General features: G+C 35.4%; 1 long non-coding RNA gene across 1 annotated transcript; it reads right to left on the bottom strand.

Moving 5' to 3' along the window:
* Positions 1-1,118: 1,118 nt before the first annotated feature.
* On the bottom strand, positions 1,119-4,029 carry LOC127164855 (uncharacterized). The gene is made up of 3 exons (XR_007827708.1): positions 3,692-4,029; positions 2,952-3,048; positions 1,119-1,496 (listed from the first exon to the last, which is right to left on the bottom strand). It is a non-coding gene; the product is annotated as an uncharacterized LOC127164855 (long non-coding RNA).
* Between the last annotated feature and the right edge of the window lie 20,665 nt (positions 4,030-24,694).

Here is a 24,694-nt window from a genome sequence, read left to right as displayed (position 1 = left end):
TGAGATAGAGCTGATGGATTGCTGGCTTGTTAAACAGGAATATAGAGGAAACATGGGCCTGAAAGTTTGCTGTCTCAGGCCAGCAAGTCCTTGGTGTTTTGGCAATTTACAAGACTTCCTATTTAGACAGCAACAACCTGATTCCCCAGCTCTACACTGATTGGTCCTCTGACCTGTTTTCAGGAAGCAATTGAGATAAGACTTCTGAATGGAGGTCTTTTTTCCGTTTCCTCATCCCTGCACTTTGCCCCTAAGTGCAAGGAAATGAACAGCCCTGCGCATGTGTTGACATTATAAATGTGAGAACATCATGTGGGAAAATTCCCTGTCCAAAACGTTAGAAGTTACAATAGTTTCTCCTAAAACATTACCAGTTTCCAACCAATCAAGGTGGCACATGCTGTAAAACTTGAACTGCCATTACACATTGTTTTCCCTGTCAACTGTAATCCGTCGCATTTTACAATGGACATTTATGCCTGGCTGTATCACACGCCATAATGGCCAATTGCAGAGGATGATAAAAGACAAAGAGTTATGAGGACACAATGAACTTTCTATAGAATTACTACATCCTTATCAGCTTTACAACTATTATAACTTCTGCGCTGAAACAAATATACTGACCCTCGAAAGTGTTTAACCACTTAAGCCACACTTGTATCTTTGCATTGAAGGTCTAAAACATTAAATTGAGTGTTATTAATTTAAAAATATACATTTCTTAAATATATTTACTAAAAATATGAAAAAAATTAAATAAATGGCATTTGTTTTTTAGACCTACAATGCAAAGACCTTTATGCAATGTCATATATACATTTCCCATACGGAAATGTAATATATGTGCTTATATGAAATACCCATATATTGAATACATGTTTATATATGCCATATCCATATATGATTCCTATTAGAAAATGGAACAATTTCATATATTGACATATAAGTCTACCCCATACAAAAATATATGTTTATGTATGTATAATACATGCATTGCCATATATGAAATGTATATAATTATTAATATATGTGAGATATATGTATGTTTTTATTATGTTGTATACAAATTAGACATATATGCATGAAATATATGGTATCATATATTTAATATTTTAATATGTGATCTTTGATCTTTAAATAGAGGTTGTAGACACATGTAAGACACTCTACAAAGTTGCAGTGCATTGCACATTTCACACCTTTAGCCTTAAATGTTAAATGGTACAGAAAGTTACACAAAGAAGCATCTTTATTTAAACAGAATTTATTTAAATAGAAAAAAAAAAGTTACTGACCTGCACAATCAAACAGGACAAAAAAGAAACAATTACATATATAACTGATCAAAACACTGAACAGGCATAAGAAACAGAACATCAATTGTAGTGGTTCAGCTAAAGGTCTACAGGTTTGTATTCCCACAGCTTGGTTAGTTTTTTCTTTATTGCCATCCCCAGTAGGCCCCAGGTGAAGAAATTTCTGGATTCCAGCATCTGTAAAAAAAAAAAAAAAAAAAAAAAAAAAAAAAAGTAAAAGTTAGGTTTTTATAAGATAATTACAATAAATTTTCTGCACCATATATGATTTCAGGAAATGCACCACATTCAAAAGCAACTTTTTAGCTTTGGTAGTGTTGGGTGGTACAGTAAACTAAACTTGATTTTAGTCAACATGATATTAAAATATAAAACCTGCTTAAATCTTGCAATCCAACATTGTACCAAAGTTTAATTTAGGTTTTTAGTTAGAACTGTGCCTGTATCTTAAAGTGATTAACTACTATAAGATGACAAATATACTGAGTATTAAACATGGTTGGTAAAGTTAAAGATTATTTTAAAACTGCAGAATACTCATTATTTATGTAATAATTATAAATTGTAGTTGTAAAATATTCCCAGATACCACAAGGACATGGCAGAACAACGACAGAGCACAGCCTGCATGCCCATTCAAATTATATGTCTCTATATACATGAAGAACTAAACTATAGTAACCCAAATGCTCAATGACAGAGTTCACAGGTTACAATTTAATTTGCTATTTAGCATCAATGAAATAAAGTGTTTACATTCATAATACCTAATATGTGCATCGAGAATGTGGCCTGGAGAAAAGAAATAGAGGGGTGGAACTATGACATGGGTTTTTGAATGACAATTTTGATTAAATCCCCTAAAATAAGGTCTGCGGTTTACACAAACTCATAATATTTTCACGTTTTATTCTATGACATAAAACACACCAGTTAAACCCCACTCTTGATTTTTATTTATTTATTTTTTTTTAAACTGTTATGTTTCTTAAAAAAGGTGGTTGCTAACATGCTGCTAAATGGGACTACAGGCCCTGTCGGAGGCATTAAACGTCATCACGCTGAACAGTTTATCAATTTACAGTATTTTCCAATTGTAGTATAATTTATGGTACAATTAATTGTAGAATAACCAATTAATAGTTTCCCGCATGCAACACAAGTCTTCGGATGGAAGATGCTCATTTGATCGCTTTCCTACTGATATGGGGACTCTCTCTGTATTTGTACCATAAATATTACAATTATTCCATATAAACACCACATTTACTGCCTTTGTCACAGTCAAAGTGAAACTTTAATAATCTATAGTGCTTAAAGCCACGTTACGGCCACATGAAGCTGTTAGAAAGCAGACAGATTAAGGATTTTCTAGAAGCAAGGATAAAATAATATTTTGTGTACCCACCCTAACAAAATTAGAGCTGAAATGTGGTACTTCATTCACTAAAATAAGTTTAATCTAACCATATCCCAAAACTCACTCACTCCACTGTTATTTAATAGATTAAATGCACTAGAATTGTATTAAATAGTACATGGAGACACATTTTTAACTAAAATATTTTGTTGATTTGATTTGTTTACATGTATATTGCAGATGCTAGTTTTGGTTTCAATAAAATATTTAACCTTTTCTGTGTAGATGCTCCATCATTCACATCACTGCCATCCACATCTGCAGGTTCGGCCTCCATTTCTATTTTCTGAGAATTTCGGGACTCATTACCTTGTCATGGGACACAAACAAGAATAGCACAATTATCAGCAATGATATGAACAAAATTTACTACGGTAGATTAACCATATGTTTAAAACCCCACAATCACATCCTTTAGTGTACTGTACCTTTATGCAATATGCACATGCATGTGCTTACGCACCCACTCTAGGCATGTCACGGACATGTCAATGCACTTGGTGCAATATAACCAAGTACTGTCATTTACTATATGAATTCAAGGTGCTTGTATTTAAATATATTCCATTTCGTGCAGTTTTATAGTTCTAGTCTAGACTACATCTCAGAGATAAACATTATAATTTTCATCCATTATTTTTGTCAGACAGCTTTAAATAATTTCCAAACGTGGCATTGCTTATCAAGTGAAAACAATGAGCTCACAGTATCTCCATACAGATTAACCTGTTACCCAAAAGCTAAAATTAACTTTAACGCGAGCAAATTGCAAAACACATCAATGCAGCTGTAATCATAACATCATATATACAACAATGACAGGGAATATTTAAAACATTAGCTGATCTATATAGAGACAGAGGCTCTTGCAGACCAAAACAATCATATAACACTTAGTTTCTATGTAATATTAGTGTAGGAATAAAGCGTTGAGTAAATTAGTGTAAATTACCTGCACCGCTGCCACATTCAAAGGCGTTTCATCCGCTCCACTCAGTGATGTCGGTCTGTCTTCGTGCCCGTCTATAAAATCATTGTCGTTTATTATGTGAAGGTACTGGCACATTTGTTATCCTTCCACTAAGAAAAACATCTTACTGCAGATGACTGTTTGTTTAGCCGCAGCCATTGCTCAGACTCTGCCGTTAGCGCGGGTGTGTTTGAATTTTGGCGCATGCGCAAAAGCGCTATTGTGACGTTCACATACAATCGCTCATGTATTTTAATAAAATGCATTTTAGTTCATTGATGATGAGAGCACATATGGACAAACAGTTACATGAAGTGTTTCCCCCCTCAATAACTCTATAATACATTCCTACAAGTAACTTTTAGTACATTGGCATTTTTTGAACAGGTTATATATTCATCTCTACTTTTCCCCCAGAAAACTAAATTGAAACAATTAATAAAGTTAAGCAATGAATTGTGTTATATGATTTACAATAAGCAGTATCTTTTAGGCATATATGGTTAATAAACTTGCATAAATTCAGTATATACATTGGTAACAAATGGTCAAAACATAGAGTACCATATATAATTTTGATATATATTGTTAACATATATGGTCATAACATATAATACAATATATAATTTTGATATATATTGTTAACATATATGGTCATAACTTATAATACAATATATAATTTTGATATATATTGTAAACATATATGGTCATAACATACAATACCATATAAAAGTTAAACATATATATACTTTCAATATATGTTTATATACAAATTGTACTATGGGAAATTCATATATGTTATAAACATATATCTACATATATCCAGAAAATGGATATATGTGATAATAATATATTGCCCTATATTTAACATATATGAGAGTAGCACTTCTGATATAGGTACATATATGTCATATATTACATTTCCGTATGGGTTAGATCTATTTTCTGGCATTTTTTCCTTCTGTGACAGGACAGATCAGAACTGACAGGAAATGAAGTGGGAGAGGGTGGGGGTTTTGGGATCGGGAAAGGTCCTCAAGTCAGGATTCGAACATGGGATGCCTGGAGCACAACGGCACTGTATGTCGGCGCGCTGCCCACAAGGCTATCCGCGCTGACTATATACATTCAACTAAAATATATAATTTTAATTCAATTTATATTGTATCTAATACAATGACATGAAGACATTTTTAGTGTCCAGATCTTTTTCTGGGTCACTGTGTGTGTTTTATGAACACCCTTTGTGGTGTATTGCGTGTTGTCCATCATTTTGGATGGTTATAAAATTGTCCAGGCATCTCACAACACAATACACAGCTCTGTGGGGGTTTGTTGAAGACACCACAACTCCCTTGAGAAAGTGCAATGAAAGATAAATTTTAACTTTCGTTCCAAGGTTAGAACTGTCAAACATAATTGAAGCTATTTTGGTGAAATAGTTTATGTACATGCTAAATTGTAAATGGAGAAATGTTCTGCGTGTGCTTGTTTTTCATTTTGACAATGAAATTGTTCTGAACTAATTACATTTTTACCTCAGAGTCACAAAGAGCAATGCTGTCTAAATAGTGTTTCTAGCTGCAAGGTACACACTGTTAACTTTGTTTCCGAAGCAAATTACAGTATATGAATTGCTTGGTCACTCTACTGTACTCACTGTATGTTTTTTTTATTTTGATACTTTACTCTTTGTGTAATAACAAAAACATTTATTTCAGTGAAAAAATAAGTCCAAAATCTAAATTTCAACATTTTGAACAATAGTGCCCTACAATCAGTTTCTTTTCTTTTTTTCAGAAATTCTTGTGTGTTTTATTTTTCTGATAATCAAATGAAGGCATTAAACATTTGTTCATTTTTAATGAAATGAAAATTAAACCCTTTAATTTGCTGCCAAACAAATAGAGGTGTTTCTGTTAAAATTAATACATGGAAGAAAAAATGTGTGAATATTCTGTTAATTTTTTTTTAAAGGGGTCATCGGATGCTAAGATCACTTTTACATGCTGTTTGAACATTAATGTGTGTTGACAGTGTATGTACAAATCTACCCTGTAATGGAAAAAATCCATGCAGTGGTTTTTAATTAATCTGTAAAAATAATATCCTCTTTTTCAAATAGTTTTAGTTGATTGACATTAGCCTCCAATCAGTTGTAACAGTCCAACCTCCATGTTTTGATGCCGGTGCAGGGATGTAAGTTAGACAAGAATATCTCAGATTGAGCGATTGAGGTGTTGTGTTGCTGGATGTAATAATGAACACAGTGGTGGTCATTTACTCCCGACATCTGAGCCGCTGAAGATGCAGTGGATTACGTTTGTTTGTGAAGGGAATGTGCCTCCCGATCTACATATATCCGTCTATGTTCGCGCGAATCATTCGTGATCCAGCTTCACTTACAGGAAAAGTGAGTATAGGTGTTTTTATGAATTTTTGCAATCGCCTTTCCTAATAATGTGCTAGTTAGCAAGTTTAGCGGCTAAATGTGGCTAAAGTAAACAGGCTCGTCACTCCACAGAGAAAAGAGAGGGGCGGGGCGAGCAGAGCTCATTTGCATTTAAAGCAGCCTCGACCAGAATGGGATGATTTTGGCAGAGCTGATTTTGACAAGGTAAAAAGGACATTGTTTTACACTACCATTGAGAATTTTTATCCAAAGTATATTATAGATTTTTGATTAAGACCCTAAAGAATTATATCAACTTTTGGAAAACGGGCATCCGATGATCTCTTTAAGAATATTTGTAGTATTTTTTTTTCTACAATTAGGTGGTAATCTTGTAATATTTTTTTTTAGCATGTAATTGTTTTATTTAAATTTGCCAGAAATAGGAATATATAAACACCTACATTATACTGTACAAAAGTAATACAAAACTAATACATTTCTGTTACATATTAAACTGTACTTTTATTTTGACAGGTTGCCAGTTGTTTTTGTGTGTATGATATGATGCTAATTTTCTCAAATGAAACTGACATGAAGTGAAGGCCGAAAACCACCACGAGCATCACGTGTGCTTCAGTATTTGTGTAGTAAACAAAACTGCGTCTCCACCATTCATTCATATACAGAGGCAAACAGAACATGGAGGATTCATATTTAAACCGTCTTTTTGCATTTTAATATTATTATTTTTTTTAATATTAACAGACACTAGTCCATATCGTGATTTAAATTAAGTGAGAGATGTACTTTTGATTTATTCATCCAAAAATGGACAAATTCTGTGGGATTCCATGCTGTGGAGTAAATCCGAGGAGGAGAAATTGTAGAGGCCCATCCACGTAGAAACAGAAATGACATGCCGTTGTGTAAATAAGATAAATAACATAAGAGAATTTAGTTTGTTTAATAAAAGAACAAGGTATAGACCTGTTCTATAGCAAAAGGTAACCTTAAATGACTTCTGTTGTGATCTGGTGCTATATAAAATATAAAGTTTACTTGACCTTTAAGGGGCCGCCCCCCTAATATAACGGCAGGGGAAACACTGCTGTTTTTCGGGTCCAATGCAAACATATATCTTGTAACGGGATCCAATGGTATCTACATGAAAGGTGCGGTGGAATAAGTCCTGGGATTTATTATGGCCTGATGAGAGCTGGGATACTGTGTGTATTTTTTCTTTTGCTTTCACATCTGTACAAATGTCACAGCTGTGGGAGGAAATATGTCTGGCCACTGCAGGTGCTTTTCAAAGAGATTCAGTGTGTACAGTCTCCATTTTTTCAGCATGAAAAGACAGAGTTTCCCGTCACAAAGACGCTGTAGCAGCAGCAGGAACTGCTTGTAAAAGACTCACTCTTGTTCAGCCTTCATCACGACCCCTGCCTGAAATATCTTGAAAGATCTCCATGGTGTATTTTCTTTTACAATGTTTTGGTTAATCTGGATTTTGTCAGCTTTGACAATTCTTGGTGATTATAAAATTTAAAAAAAAGAAAAGATATCAATATGATTTTCCAGAGCGAAAAGCTTGCCAAAAAAAGCAAGAGCTCTTCAACATCTTTATGAAATATATCTATCAACCAACACACGCAAATGCAATGGAAAAAGACTTGGAAGCATTGCATGCTGAAATATACTGAGCTAATACTTTGTCAATGTTCACACGAGAACTTGTTATACTGTTTGCAATTGTCTCAGCTAAAACCAGATGTGGAAATATTTGTTCAAAGATTATTTGTCATCAGCTTGGAAACATCTGCAGAGCAATTACATGCGCTGCTTCTGTAGCTTCTTCATTTTTCAACATTTCAGAGGTCTAAATGTCATCTTGATTTGTTATGCAGCAAACAGTACATAACAGATGATAATACATCTTGAAAGACTTTTATTAGGAATGTTTTATTGCATTTCAAGAGATTAATTAGATGTGATAAACAGAATCAGTCCACAAACTGACAGAACTAATTGGTCCATTCACAAGTTTAGAGAGATAAGATAGAGAGAGTTAGCTTGTTTATTCCCCGCTAGCGCAGCTACATTATAAATTTGTTGTGTGGTAAAAGTCTTACCTCAGAAAACTTGGCCTTTTTTGCGCTTTTTGTCCCGCAAGTGGGAAATTTACACCACGTGTGCCCATTCAGAAAGTCTCTTTCATTTACAAGGTTATGAAAATGAATAATGACAATTTAGCAGCCAGTTTTGGTGCATTGCTTATGTGAACAAATTTGCTGTCCAATCAGTAAAAAGGTTACTAAGTATAAATATTCCCAAAGAAAACAATAATGTATGCAAAAACATTCTAATTATTTAATTATTTTTAGGAAATAAGAAATATCTGTTGCCTCACAACAAAAAGATTTAAGTTCAAGTGCTGCGAGGCTTTTCTGTGTGGTGTTTGCATGCTCTTCTTGTGTTGGTGAGGGCTTCCTCTAGGTTCTCCAGTTTCCCCCTACAATCCAGAGACATGCATGGTGATTTAGACACTAAAATTGGCCATCCTACATAGAACACAAATGTAATAAATTATGTTTTTGCAACCAAAATATGTCTTTTAAAGGCTACAGCTTAGTACTAGTCATTCTGATATTTTATCCATAAACTGCATGGCATTTGTTACCTAAATCCATGCAAGTAACTTAACTGCTTTATTTTATTGTGGATAAAAACAATAAAACATTGGGACATCGATGCCCATTTTCCACAAGTTGGTATGATTGTTTAGGTTCTTCATGAGATGTATGCAAATGGTTGTGTAAAACAACAACTTTTTGCAACCCAGGCTCATAAAAATACATGTCTATATACATTTCTGCAATATTACTGCATGTTTCACGGCAGTTTCAAAGTGAAATGTCCAGAGAGTGATGCTAAAACACACGTTCAATTTGTGACCATGGCACATTTTTATTACATTGGTACAGGCATGTATTGCTGTGTTTTTATTTGCAATTTTCTTGGCTGTTTTCCGTTTTTTTTTTTTTTGGTTGTTGTAAGTGTGACCTGCCGATAGCGATTTTTGCCGATTCCGAACTATAATTAACTATAATCCAACCTCTTGTGTTCACTTTTACATTCAACTACAGAAAACCTGCATTGACTAAACAATAAATCCAATGCTTACACTTGGAGAAAATTGCAGACAGTATAGTCCATCAGCGGTGGTGAGCGGCGCTTGAGCAGTATGATGTCATTCTGCTCAGAAAATTAAAACTGCTTGATATTTGAGACTGTTTAGTTTTTTGGGGGGATAAAAAGGAGTGAATGTTTTTTTTTTTTATCATTGTAGGGTGGTTGTGTCTACACACTGCTAATACACGTTTATATGCAAACATCTTGTAAAAATAAATTTTAGCATCTGACGTCCCCTTTAAATATAATGGTTCTTGATTGGCATCTACAATTCCATGATGCAAAATCCCCCCCTTATTTTCAACAGTGTTTGAAAGACGTGCATCAGGAGGATTTTAATTGCCAGCTGGTGCTCCCCAACATGCACTGAAAATCGCGTCCCTCACAGACTACAGTACAGCTTTTTGATTGCAGGAAAGAATGAAATGCACTAGAAAACCTGAGCCTTTGAGATGGCAGAATGGCAATTAGTGCTTTGCTCCGACGTACGTACATATGCAGCTGACTGTGACTCACCCTGGGGAGTTTCCTTTGTAAGGAATTTGTGTAAATATTGAACTGATACTGTGAGTTCAATGTGGTATAGACGGGGGACATGTGAGTCTACTTACGCAGTTTGTGGTCACTTTTAGATGGCTGGCAGAAGAAACGTATTTTCCCTGTCTGGAATATCTGATCAGCTCTAAGTGGTGCAATTATATCTCGTTAATCCATTCAATTAATCCCCTCATATTGCTCATTTCCCTGCTCTTGGCTTAAATGATTAACTGGATGGAAGATTGTTTATACAGGTTTTAGCCATGCTTGGCTTAGCACGTCAAGAGGAAAGCACTTGTAAGGGAGATCAAGTGAGAAACCTGGCTGTGTTTTAGCAGACTTTAACATTTAGAAGCTCAGCCAGATTTCTCAATTATCAAAAATCTTGAAATGAACTGTAGTGAATCGCATTGTGATCTATGACGGAAAATAAACAGTCTCTAGATGGTCTTTAACGTTAATCTGCGGTAATGGTATCTTTAATAGCGTGTTTCCTACACGTAACACACAGTAGACAAACACTAACACTGAAATGTTGGTTTAAACCTCTCACCCCACTTGGGTGTCCTCACAACACACCTGATCTGAAACACGCAATGAGTCGTCCGGCTGAGGGCAACCAAACATTATGCTGATAATTTTCCAATTAGCATTTCACCGTGTTTGCTTTAGTTTTAGGAAAAAGGTGCCTTCAGGCCATACCAAGATGTTTTTTAGTGATATTTGCTAGGGGTGGGGGGGAAAATTTATTCACATTTGAATCGTGATTCAGTCTTTTAGCAATTCGCATCGATTCACAAATTTCCAAAATTGATTTTCTAGTTAATATAATAATACTAGCAACAGCAATGGAGGAGGAAAAACAAATACATCTTACCACATTTTCAGCAAAGGCAAGTGTTTGGAAAAATATTCTATTAATTATTGATCTTCTGTTACTATGGGAAGTATTCAAAAAAAGGATGGAAAACAAACAATGTGTTTTACGGAGCCACTAAAGGGACATGGTTAGCCACGCTAGCGTGTTACATTAGAGTACATAATATATGTTTTACTTACCACGTAAACAGTAGGGATGGGACGATAAATTGTTGCAACGCATTGTTTAATCGTTCACACCTGTCTCCCTCTGATTAGTCTGATTAGTTCCCCGTGTCTTTGTCGGTTCTTAAAGTCTCTTGCGTACTGTTTGTGTGTTATTCCCTGCTGTTTCTGTTTGTTCCAGTTCCGTTTGTGGATTATCTAATAAATGTTCTTGTTCCTGATCTCCTCGTCCCTACTCCTCATTCCCTGCACATGACGCCCGTGACATACACGCACTTGAACCTAAAATAATCATTCATACAATTGCAAATCTCGAAAGTGAAAGTAAAACACAAATGCACATGCAAAAGCGGTTTTAATGCCCCACATATTAATAACGTCTCTCTGATGCCTGCAATTTGTGTACAATATAATTACCCAATGATATAATTGTGTGAGAAAGCATTGAAAAATATTTTTTCTTCCCATCTAGTATTTAGGGGTTTAGTAGTATGTATTTCTTTCCTGAACATGGTGTGGTCACATTCAGACACATCCATAATGGGAAGTGTAAAGTATTTTAGATTTATTAGTAAGTTAATAGTTAATAGGAAACACTGATTTCTTGAGTCAGGGCTACCCATACCATAGACTGGTGTATTTTTGTATTACTGGTGCGTTTGATATCCGGTGTGCACAAAACAAATGATGAAAAATTGTGAATCGATTTTTAATTGAATCAGGACCCCAAGAATCGATTTAAATTGAATCATGGGGTACCGAAAGATTTCCATGCCTAAAATTTGCATATCAGAACTCACTGTTACGCACCCAATTTTTAACTGATTGCACCAGCCTTGATGATTTAAGGGACACTGGGGGGATTGTTTGGTACAATGGAGCAGCAAGGTTCCAACAAACACTTTTATCTCTGATCTTTGATCCTCTGGTTCTGATCGTGTTAAAGCAGGATGACTCCCAGGCCAAAGACTCTGGCACCTGTACGCAATCAAAAGGGAATTTGAGGTTGGCATAGTTTAGCTTCAGGGCAGAAAATAGTGCCTGTTTCTGTCAGTCAAAGGAAGTTTTGCATTCCTTTCCATTGAAAGGTCATTTGGACACAAAAACTTACGAGAGTGCTGTGACGAGAGCAAAGTTTGGTCAACTCTCAGCCAATACAGTAATAACTAACTTTACATTGTTTTAAAATCTAAGCTGAGGAATTTCCAAGAAAAACCTGTGATTTATTTTATTAAAAGTGCAAATAAATGTGTTTCCAAGCCGTCCTTGTAAAAAAAATGCTGCAGTATGCTTAAAAGTGAAGATTAAAGTGCTGTCAAATGGAAAACCTGAAATTTGAACTGACATATTTAGCCTAAAGGGATCCTTGTGCCAGTTACTGGGCAGCTAATCTTGGGAGCCAGTAGGCAGACTCTCAGATATCAGGCTGGGTGTCTGACCTCTCATTTTACTACTCTCGAGATCCTTTTCGATATAAGGGGATTTGACTTTTGCGTGCAGACCATGATGAAGAGGCTGGAAAAATCTGGGCCACCCAACCCCTTTGGAAATAAAATGATAGGCAGATTTGCCTCTACAAATACACCTGTTATGGTTTTTCTGGAATTCTCTGTTTTAACTGAGCTGTCTAGCGGTACCGAGAATGGAAACATATTGGCCGCCACGGTCCAAATTAGCACGCCTCCATAAACAAATACATAAGGCCTAAATGTTTTCATTTCTATAAAACTTCATCAAAATAAAAAGCTAAATAGGTTGCGGTTAAACTTTGAGCAAGCCGTCATATTTTGGTGTCTGTCCAGCACACAATGTTAGAATTAGGCTTCTTTAGAGAGAGAGTAAAGATGGTTAAAATGTGTCATGCAGCTTGTGCAAATTAACCTCAAAATCAATAACCATAGGAAAAGTAACATTGCTTGCGTAAGATTTAGATTGACATTTTTACGTTTACTAAATAAACTGTTCTGCTCATCTTAGACTTGTTTCTTGGATTTGATTCTTGTGGACTCTTGCTGACTGTTTTTCCATTTGCATCATTCACATCATTATGAACTAATACATCAAACCATTATTATGAAAACTTAAGATTTGAATTTGAAGATCAAGGTCAGTTGTACTTAATTTGTCTTCCAGGAAACATGTAGGTATCTTCTGTTGCTTCTGAAGGACAGTACTAAATGGGAAAATATTATATTTCAACAAAATAAGAAAAAAATTGGCATCTTCATTCTGTTCAGAAGTTTTCACCCCCCAGCTCTTAATGCATCGTGTTTCCTTCGGGAGCATTTGATGTTTGAATGTTTGAACCTTTTTTAATAGTTGTGTTTGAGTCTCTTAGTTGTCCTGTGAAAAGATGGATCTCAAAATCATACAGTCACTGCCGGAAAGGGTTCAAATATGCAAAAGATGCTGGAAAACTGAAGAATCTGCAGGACCTGGACGATTTTTCTGAAGAACAGTGCTCAGTTTAACTGTTCAGAAAAAACAAGGGACTCATGAACAACCACCACAAAAATAATTGTAATAATTTCAGCTATTTTTTATCTTGTGGACTATATGTAAACAACTTTTCAAATGTCTTACTCAGGACAGTACTAACTAAAAAATAACATGCATTTTGTATGATCTCTCATGCCGCATCTTGCATGCCACCGTGTGTGTGTATATATATATATATAGTCACTTTCAGCCCCCATTTATTTTTTTTATTCTTTTTTTTACTTCAACGCAATTACTGCCACATGAATATATTTCTCTAAACAACACACAATAGGTCTGGTCTCTTTCCTGAGTGAATCATTGTTTTTGAACAAACTGTTAGAGTAAATGATTCAGTGACTTACTCATGAACACTTGTATTGTTCCTGAATAAATCAGTATTGAATCAATTGAAAATAGTTGAACGAACAATTTTTTTAATGAATCGATCATAGATGATCTGTCCCAAATAAGTGGAATGATACAAACAGTAAAATGTCCATGTGAACAAGCTCCAACTTTAAGCAAATCAATGAGGGTAAAAAAACGTTTTTAATAAGTTGTCTTTGACTATATATAAATGTTCTTAATACATCAGTGACTTGATACACAGTGGACGAAATGGTAATGTAGTGTAGTCTAGTCTATTCAAGCAGATTTGCTGTGAAGTGAAATAGCTCCAGGTTGAAATGTGAGAAACATATGGTTTTGCTTTCATCCAGAAGATCTAGAACAGGTCTGTGCGCAAGTCTCATGTTTTGAGATTGCTGATAAAAATCAGTGAAGAGAGTCAACACAGGGTTAAATTGTAACATGTTGATTAAAGGTATCAAAATTACCCACAGTCCTCCAAGAGATTGTTGGACCACATTTGGAAGGGCATGTCTGGCATGCAAAGGCTTTGAATACTGTGTGTGATAAAGGCCATTCTCAGACATGACCAAACCCAGGCTGTGTGAATTAGAACCACATTGCATTTGAAACCATCTTTCAATCGGCTCTTGTGAATCCAACTCAAACGTTGAAAATGACAGGCTGTCCTGACTGCAACTCACTTCTGAGCATTCCCAGTTGTCTTGAATTTTGAAACATCCAGGGATCTCACGGAATGGCACCTCCCTTTTAGCATTGATATATTTGTGGAAAAGCAAGCCTTTTGATAGTTCACACAATAACATTTGTACAAAGGCTCACGCAAGCAGTGACTAATGTGTGTTTAAAAGCCTGTGAAATGCTTAGAGACACTCTTCTGTCCGCTTTGTCTTTAGGGCACATCTGTCTGAGACGAAGATACAGTATTTGGATCTGAAGGGCATAAAACAAGGAAGAAATGAATCATTTAAATAAACTAATCAAAGGAAATATCAAATAAACAATTTCATGCAAACTCAAACCTCATGATAGGTCTTCTTGGCATATGAAATGGAAATACATACGGTTGTGAGTTCCGGACAGATTGTCAGAGTTGCGCATTACATTGTTATGCCATGTTGGTAGCAGGTGACTCTATGAGTAAATCCTTGAGTCATTCATTCAACCGATATGTTCAAAATACTGGGTAATTTACAAGCGTAACATGCAACTTTTTATATGTGAAAAATTGATTTATTTTCAAAAACTCATTCTGAAATGCTAGCCACTGCATGTCGCAATATTTCTTACATGTTTGCAGCAGCATGTTGTGGATGTATTGGCAGTAGCAAGTCTCGGGACTTGTTCTGTCGCAGCAGACCAAATACATTTACATTGTCATGTACATTACCATGCCAATCCGTCTGAGAGTTGTCATGACAGAACTAAATTTTATAAAACATATTGTTACTCCTTTATAATATATCACATGCTTCGAGCGGTGTGTGATTCATGAACAAACTGATTCTTTTTAATGAACCTGTTCAATCGGTTTGCAAATTGCACCAAAGGATTCATTCATGAATTCGAATGATTTGACTGCAGCTGATTCAAATGATCCGTTTAGAGTGAGTCTCCAGTGAGATTCCAGCGCTTGTGAAACTCATGCTGCTAAAATTAGGTTACTAATGTTACATTTTAGGATTAATTATTGAAAGTGAAAATCATATTTAGGTCAAAACTGTCTGTTGTTTGTGATCTAAATCTGCTGTAAAGGGCGATCTATTTAAGCGCACAAATGCTTGAATGCAGACACATCAACATCAGTGTCTCTGTGTTTTAGGTCAAAAAAGGAAGCATTAAAATAACACATTAAATAAAGTAACCCATGACAGATATAAATGTTTTTTTCATAACCATACTGAAAATAAATAAATATTGTTAGTTGATGCGAACTGTCTAGCTAACAAGCTTGCTGGTGCTAAATTGAGATGAGTTTAGATATAAAGTCCAAATATTTTTATTCAACCACCTAGACAGATTACATCTGAGGGAAAAAGAAAGGATGTGATGTTCAGAACATGGTAACTACAGTAATTATCAAAGTGGGAAGTGATGCCCTCTGGGGGCATTTGGCCAGGGGTGTTTTTACACCACAGACAAGGTTTTGTCTAACTTCAGACCTTATTCTCATATCATATATAACTGTGACATTCTGCAAAACAACAAGTTTTAAAACGCCTTTTTTGTACTGGTGAAAATTAGATGGTCAAATCTATTTTCTTTTAGGTACATTGCAGTGTAAGCTTCACAGTGAACATTACTACATCACTCTCGTCAACGTAGTCCATATCAACAACAAAAATATATCTTGACTCCATATAGTAATTATTTTGGGAAAATCCCAGGTATTTTGAGCAGTAGGATTATTAAAAAATATATGCTAATATAAAATTAAATTAAGTAGCCTATATCATTTTGTTTTACTTTTTTACTTAAGTGCATAAAAAATTTAGTACTTTTGTACTTTCAGTTGAGTAAATGAAAAAGGAGTACTTTTACTAGAGTAATATTTTATTATACACATCTGTACTTTTACTCAAGTACTTGATTTATGTACTTCGTCCAAGCAGACGAGAGAGGAGATTAAAGTCGGTGGACTTGTACTTGAAAAATGGTTTGTACTGATGTCTTTCTGTGGTTGAAACCAGATACCTTCTGATGTTCATTCATGTTTATTTTGTGCTATAAATAGAAGATCGGTTCTACAAGGTGCTACAATGATCTGTTGTGACACATTAAAGAGCCACGAAACTGTTTTTATTGTTTGAATTTCTGAAAAAAATTACAAAATTAGAAAGCTGAGACTCTGTTTTATACCAAAATTAACCTGCTCTGTCTTGTCTGTCGGCATGTCGTCAGTTTCCTCTTTGCTCAACAATGTATTTTTCACTGCGTGAGAACATGGTGTGGGTTTTTGCAAAGGGTCAATTAGCTGGAAATATTGTATCTGAAATGAATGTTTCTCAGTAATAAATTATTTTTATGAAACTGTTGTGTAAAAGCAATGTCGCACTAAGAGTCGCAAATTGAAAAATGTTTGCTACTCTCTATACTTTTTACTAAACTCTTTTATCCTTTCATCACAGACACATATTTAGATATCTATTCCTACAGCTTTGACGTCAAATCGTTACATTTTACTCTGAACTTCAGATTGTGCCAACTCATTTGTTGACATTCCATTAATAACACTGTTGTTATGGCCCTTATGACTAATTTTAATTTCTCTGCTTCTTCTGATCTCCTATTGGCTGCTTGTACAACCACAGACAACACATTCTAGAAGAAAAATTTGGTCGTGTCAGTGCAGGTTTCTCACACCGTCTGTACCGATGGACTTTCCAGCATTATCGTCCCTGCTTTGAACATGCAGCTGAAATATCTTATTACTTGCAGCCCAGATCAATAAACAACATACCTGTCATCACTTCAGCTCCATGTCATTCAGCAGACACTTTTTATCCAAAGCAATTTACAGTACATTTACCAAAGGGACAGTTCCCACCAGAGTAAACTGGGGTTAAGTGCCTTGCTCAAGGGCACAATAGAAGAACATAGCAACCCAAATCAAGGTTAAAAGCTTAATCTCTGAAGATTTTTCTATTTCTTTTTTCGTTTTAATGTAAAGGCAACACTGATGTTATACCTTTCCCGGTTGTTTTCCCATCCTTCCTGTGCAGACTGAATGCTGGGTGATAGTTGACTACCCAGAGGAGTTGAAAACGTCTGTCTGTTTACAAATATTATGATTTGTCTGACTGGGGGGTCCCAAATCACACAAGTACATTTTTATACAGGCTGTGCACATTTTCCGTAGAAGTGGTGTGTTCTCTAGATTTGTTTCTGTTAACTTTTATCAGCGTATAAACAAAAATGACTCATCACATGCTGTACTAAATACTGTGTATATTAATAGGCTGCTATCTCAGCACCAATCATCTGCTCACTATGAAATTACAATGTTAGTTTCAAAACATATTGTGAACAACGGCTATAGTATGTGAAAACTACAACGAAAAAGTCCAGACAGCATTGTTCATCAGATGATGCTCACAGATGTTCAGTCCCTATTATTATTATTAAAAACATGTGTCAGAACACGAACAGATGATTTGTGACATTTAAATTGTGAATAAACAGCTGGTGAGATTGAAAATATTGTTTTTAAAAAAGTGTTGAAGACAAATGAGCTCATTGTTAAAGGCAAAACTAACTTTTTTAGGTTAATCTGTTTTTATACACAAGACTTATATAATGAGCGGCGTTGCACATCAAAACCAATCACGCATGATGGCAACATCTAATCGGGGTGTTTAAATGGCTCACTGACACGGAATAAATCAGAGCTCAGTCAGTGAGTGATGTTCAGTTTGGTGATTATAAAGGAAGTTTGTTCACAATTTAATGTTTTGTTTTGAAGTTGCTTGTGCAAGTAAATTCTTCTGATTGACAATAATCGCAGTATTATGGTCGAGGAAATAACAACTGTGATTAAATACATTTATACACTTTCAGAAAAAGTTACAGTTGTCATCACTAGGGCAGTACCTTTTTAAACGGTACACCTTTGTACCTGATTTACCCCTCAAGGGTACATATTAGTACCTTAAAGGTGTGTATGTACTGTAATTCTTTGACTGTGCTAAAGTATACACTGTATATACACTCTAAAAAATGCGGTGTCAAAAACAACCCAACTTGGGTTATTTGGCAACCCAGCACTGGTTAAATATTGGACAGAACACATGCTGGGTTATTTTGACCCAGCTGGTTGGGTTAAATGTTTTTACCAAACATGCCAGGTTATTTTATTTAAGTCAACTGTTGTTTAAAAATTATTATATGGACTGGAACTTACAAAAACACACACAGAATTACTAGAGGCAACAGCAATAATCAAAAGATGAACATTTATTATTAAGCAAGAACACACTGACAAAATACAAGACAAATTTAATTTATTTGAATGAATACATCATAGTTTACAATAATACATACATTTAAACTTGTTTAACAAGCATTTCAGACATAAGAAATGTAACATATTAAAAGTAGAATTTCAGTTTTAGTGTATTCAGCCATTCTCTGTAATCGCCTTTTACCAAAGTAATGCTAATTCTCGTACCGGTGTGTCGCTGAAATCTGAGCCGGCGAAGGGCTGCTGTTTGCCTGTGTAACTGCGAAATTTAGACCACGGCCTCGCGTTTCACTCGCAGCTGAAAGATGTCTGACTCCAAAACCTGCCCATAAACAAACAGTACTGACGTTAACGAATATATATTACCGTCAATTAACCGTAAATTAAACTAAGTATCTATAAGTAACTAAGTACTATAATGAATAAAATCCATTTATTTTATGCAAGGCAAAAGGCGTTTCCATCATGTGAAGTGATGCAGTTGACTGACATCTCGTCCTTATGTTGCGTTGCATAAAATACACAGCACAGAAAAGACTTATAAATAAATTAAAATGTATACAAACCTTTATATCGCTGAAGAAGTGCACCAAATCAGCACCACTGAGAACAGCTCTCTTCTGTAGAGGACTCAAAAAACCCGCACTCTGACTGTAACTCAGCAGCAGTTGGGTTGTTTCGTCAGAGACGGGCTTAACCCAGCGGTTGGGTGAAAAAAAACCCCAAAACCCAGCATTAAAAATGACCCAGCAACTTAGTTACAGAAAAATTGGCCAGTAAAAAAATATAAAAAATAACCCAATAAAATGACCCAACAGGCTGAACCCAGCATTTTTTTAGTTTATACACTGTAATAATAATAATAATAAATAGTAACATTTATTGTAAAAATTATGTTAGCAACATTTTAGATTTCGACTTAACTTAAATTCACAGTAAAACACCATATTTCATTAACTGATATGATGTTAATATACCAACCTGTTGAAGTTTTAATATTTGTTTTGTACCATTGTAATACACTTGACAACTACCAAAACCCTATTACACACAACTGATAAGAAAAAACTAAATTCAATGAAATTTTTTTCAGTGAAAAAAAAAAAAAAACATAAAATGTGAAGTGTCATGCAGAGAATTCAATTTCCGTTTTTCACTGTAAATTATACAATGTGATATTCTTTTTTATTTCCAAAAAACACAATTTTAACAGTATTTTACTGTAAAATTATTGTTATTAAAATGTATTATGGTTATTTACCATTTATAGTACGGAAACTTACTGTTAACCAATTAACAGGTTTTTACTGTAGCATTTTTACAGTCTTTTACTGTTAAAATCACTATCATTTGTTACAATAATCCGTTTGCAGATATTTAGAAAACATGTTACTTTCACGTTTTTTTGCAACAATGTTGCAGAGAGTTATTCTACTTTGTCGTGTGTTCCGTGTCGGAATGTCTGTTTTTGTTTTGGTCCGTGTGACACCGTCCACTGACAGTTTACCCAATAGTTTTTTGACACACCGGTTTGCCAGTTTGTGGAAAACACTGTGTATTGAAGCCATAAAAGCCAGCAAACGACCAGACTGTTTCAAGTTTAAGTCCACCGAAGTTAATTTCCTGTCAGATTTGTTTGTTGGACAAAATGGCGGATTCTGCATTATGATTGGTCAGATCGCCTGTCAGTCAAACTGTTTATGAAGGGTCAGTTGCGCGTCCTCAATCTGGCAACCCACATGAGTGTTGAATCTGAGGAAGAGAACCAGTGTCAGCCACAAGCTGTCGATATTACATACTGTACTTTTAAAGATGCATATTAGTACCTAAATGGTAGACTACATATTGAAAATGGGTAGCGTTGTTTGTACTGTTTTTAATTTAGATCAGTGTAGATTCAGATAATACTTTCAAAATAGAGAGGGAAGGAAACGCAATTAAAAATCAAGGCTATTTCAGGTAGGCCTAGTGTAAAAAAGCTTTTGCACACTCTTTGCATGTATCTCAACACAGTAAACTTTACCTTTGGGCCTTCAACCTATAGCATCATAGTGGTGAATTGTCTTTTTCTTATTTGTATAGAAAGACACTGATGCAGCAAATGTGCTCCAGTGTCTTTGGACATAATCCATGAAACAGTAAACGGAAAACTAGTCATTGTAACAGTAACTAGTTATAAGGCATGAAGTTTCTGTACTGAAATTCCTCAGAAAAGAATGTTTTTGAAGTGATTCTCAGAGAGGACTCTGGGAAATTTTATGTAGTCTGAAATGTCATATAACCAGAGATCTGAATTAAAGTGCACAGACTGATCTGAAAAGAAATAAATCACCAAGTTCTAAGCAAGGCCAAGCACAAAAGTGGCAGCGACACTTCATTTCATTTACATGGGATTGTGTGCAATTAAAGCTGGGCCGGTGTTGTGCTTCCTCTTCCCTCTGCTATAAATATTAATAATTGGGGACAAAGAAGTGTATGGATGTAATTTAATTGAAACATCTTGACCACTCCCAGGCGGTTCCCATGCACTTTTAATAAAATCCAAACCACGGCCATCGTGGGAATGTGTCAGGTAAACCTTCCAGAACTTCAATCTACAAAAAAGCACAGCCTGGCAATAAAACAGGGTGGATCAGACACATTCTTAAAGTCTGAGTACTTTTGTGGATTTTCATCCCATAATGCAGTTTTAAAGTCAGATGTTATTTGCTTTAGATGTTAAAGTTTGGGCTCTTTCCCTCAGGCTTCACTTGCAAGTATTTTAGGGGAGCAAGGGTGCACTCCTCAATGAAAATCTCAACTGATCTGAAGCAAATGGAGTTTGACATCGGAGTTGCTGTACCCACAAGATGTCTGATGGTGTGGCGTGCTGGTTGCTCTGAATTAAGATCATGTTTTAAAAGAACATTTCAAAGCCCCAAAACAGCCCGAGCTGAGTACCGAGACACGAATTGCATGACTCTCTATGGAACATTTGCGCAGAAATCGAATTACATTGCTATGAATATAATTCCCATGTTTTCTTTTCCTCGTCTGAAGTCCTTTCCATAAGAAAATAAGCCATCTGAATTTTTGTGTTTTACAAATGAAAACATGTCTGAAAGAGTTGTGCCATATTCTTTAATCTGTCTACTTTTATGTGTGCGCTTGGAATGCGTAGATCATGTTGACTGTTTCACTGAGGCCTTGCTGCTTATGTTTGGGGAAGCTGAAAGAACAGCCTCTATAGATGCTGATTTTAAACAGGGATTCCTAGAGCGTCTGTACTGGAGATAAGCAGCAGTGTGACATAAAACAATAGCCTGTCCAACAGAAACAATGATAGCAGCCCAAATCAGTTGTTCTTTGTCTAAATTGGTTGCCCAGCAACATGTCCACAAAGCTGGTCATCACCTGAAAATCTAGGCCATCTGTACACACACAGCAAAATCAGTTCATGTCCCTGACACATTGAGTATGCATAACAAATGATTTCAATATATGAATGTTGTTCTGATTCTAGTTGTTTTGTCCACAAATGCCACACATCCACTACATTAACAGAGGAATATAAATAGTTGCAGTATTACAAATAAATAATGTAATCAGGATAGGACATGTCAGCACTACATAGTTCTTTTGATTTGCACTATAAATATATAAAAGAATAGACATGATTTCATGATTTATCGTGCAGCCCTAAACGAGCGATTATCAGTATTGACTAAATGATATTTTTTCAAAAGTATGAGAAAATTTTAATGTTCGCAGCATAGAATCTTTAAAATATGTCTGAGAGTTTTACACAATTATTGTGGCGACATTTCCACGCCCCTAAACATGATGCTGCACAATGAAACGTGATTGGTTGCTGTACCTGTCAGTCATATGGGCTCTTGGGCAGTCCTTGGCCATTCAAAGCGGCCAGAGTTCCCAGACCTTCTGACGTCAGTTAGTTACCTTCTGATGTGCAAGTTAGTCTTGCACTAACTCTGCGATGCATATCTATGACTTTACGCATTGTGTAATCACATTGAAAAGGTCACACATGGTTAGTTCTTCATCTGTGTACTTTGGTTCAAAACGGTGGTGTATCTCATTTTCTCCTCCAACTTCAAAATCGTTAACACCATTGTTTTAATTTTTTGGTAAAGGGCGTTTGACGTTCTTTGCACATTCATGTTGTAAACACTGGGTTGGTATTTCCGCCTACATCACGTGACATTTCCAACGTGACTATGTAATGTGTGAAGTCGAGCTAGTGCAAGATGAACATTTGTGGTTAAAAAGTATATACACCTCTTTTTTTTTTTTTTTTTTTTTTTTTTTTTTTTAAAGAAAATGACCCTTGACTAGACAAGACCCTTATTCCTCGGCTGGGATCGTGTAGAGCCCTTTGAAGCTGCACTGAAACTGCAATTTGGATCTTCAGCCCACTGATTCCCACTGAAGTCCACTATATGGAGAAAAATCCTGGAATGTTTTGCTCAAAAATTTTAATTTCTTTTTGACTGAAGAAAGAAAATCATGAACATCTTGGATGACATGGGGGTGAGTAAATTATCAGGAGATTTTTATTCTGGAAATGAACTAATCCTTTAACACAGACATACTGATAGCATCTAAAATGCATTGTATGAATTACTTTAGAAACATAGAAATATTTATGAATCTTTTTTGGTCATAGAATATTGAAATAAAAAAATATCTATAGTCTATACACTCTCAGAAAAAAACTAAAGGTACAAAGCTGTTACTGGGTTGGTACCCTAAGGTACAAAACCTGAAAGGTACAAATATGTACTTTTAAAATACAAATGTACCTTAAACATACTAATATGTATCGTTTAGGAGTAAATAAGGTACAAAGATGCATTTTCGGTTTTAAAGCTATATATACGCAAATACTTTCACATATTTTCGTAGATCACAAATATTCACAGATGCTGTCAATATATCCACATTTCATCCAAACACAAAATATGTATGTAAACACATGAATAGTAATGAGTTGAGTCTGAATGTTCAAACATCACGAAATAATAAACCCAAATCTTTATAAAACACTCAACGGTCATATGTTATAACAGTTTGATTTGTATTTGAAGAGTCCGGAGACATTTCCCATGGTTAGATAGCTGTAATGTGTCTTCCATTCAAAAATGTACTACTTGTACTACTACCAGGATCTTTTTTGAGCCTGATGACTATATGCTCCTGTTTCTTGCCCATAACCTTACAGGGCTAATTCTTAAAACTACAAACACGTCTCGTGTGGCCTGTATTTCTCAAAGTCTATCCAGTTACTGAAATCTGTGCTGGGAGTACCTAGAGGGAATGGAAGACGGAAACACAGCTGAGAACCATCGTGGTTTGACGCGCATCCAGATCTTTTGGACACAGGCCAAATTCAAGTAAAAACGTTTCCTTTGGTTGTGTAATAGGAGCTTCAGTTTTTATAATTTCATTCTTTGTCAAGTGGGGACCTAGATGGAAAAAAAAGAATTAAACAAACTGTGAATTAAGCGGTTAATAAAGTAAACCATCATCCTGCCGTCTGCACATTTTTACAGAACCATACCCATGTTCAGACACTGGCGCATTGGTGGAACTTTGCTGTTTGTGCGTTCATTGTGAACATTGTTTTCTTAAATCATTAAAGGAATAGTTCACCCAAAAATGAACATTCTGTCATTAATTACTCAATCTAGAGCTCTCTGAACCACTGATGTCACATGGACTGTTTTATCAATGTCCTTACTACCTTTCTGGGCCTTGAATGTGTCAGTTGTGTTGATGAAAATATCTTAATTTATGCTCCAAAGATGAACGAAGGTCTTACAGGTTTGGAACGACTTGAGGTTAATTTTTGGGTGAACTGTCCCTTTAAGAGAAGGAGTAAAGCAAACACAAATCCCATTGATTGTAACTGCTAACCTGACACTGTTATCTGTAGTTCCAGATACTCTTCCATAGATTAAGTCATATCTTCACTGTCAATGCTGATTTTAGTCACTGAAAGAAAGTA

This window comes from Labeo rohita, chromosome 5 (assembly GCF_022985175.1).
Source record: "Labeo rohita strain BAU-BD-2019 chromosome 5, IGBB_LRoh.1.0, whole genome shotgun sequence".
Classification (NCBI taxonomy): domain Eukaryota; kingdom Metazoa; phylum Chordata; class Actinopteri; order Cypriniformes; family Cyprinidae; genus Labeo; species Labeo rohita.
Note: the sequence above shows the minus strand (reverse complement) of the source record. Positions and strands in the feature narration are given on the sequence as shown.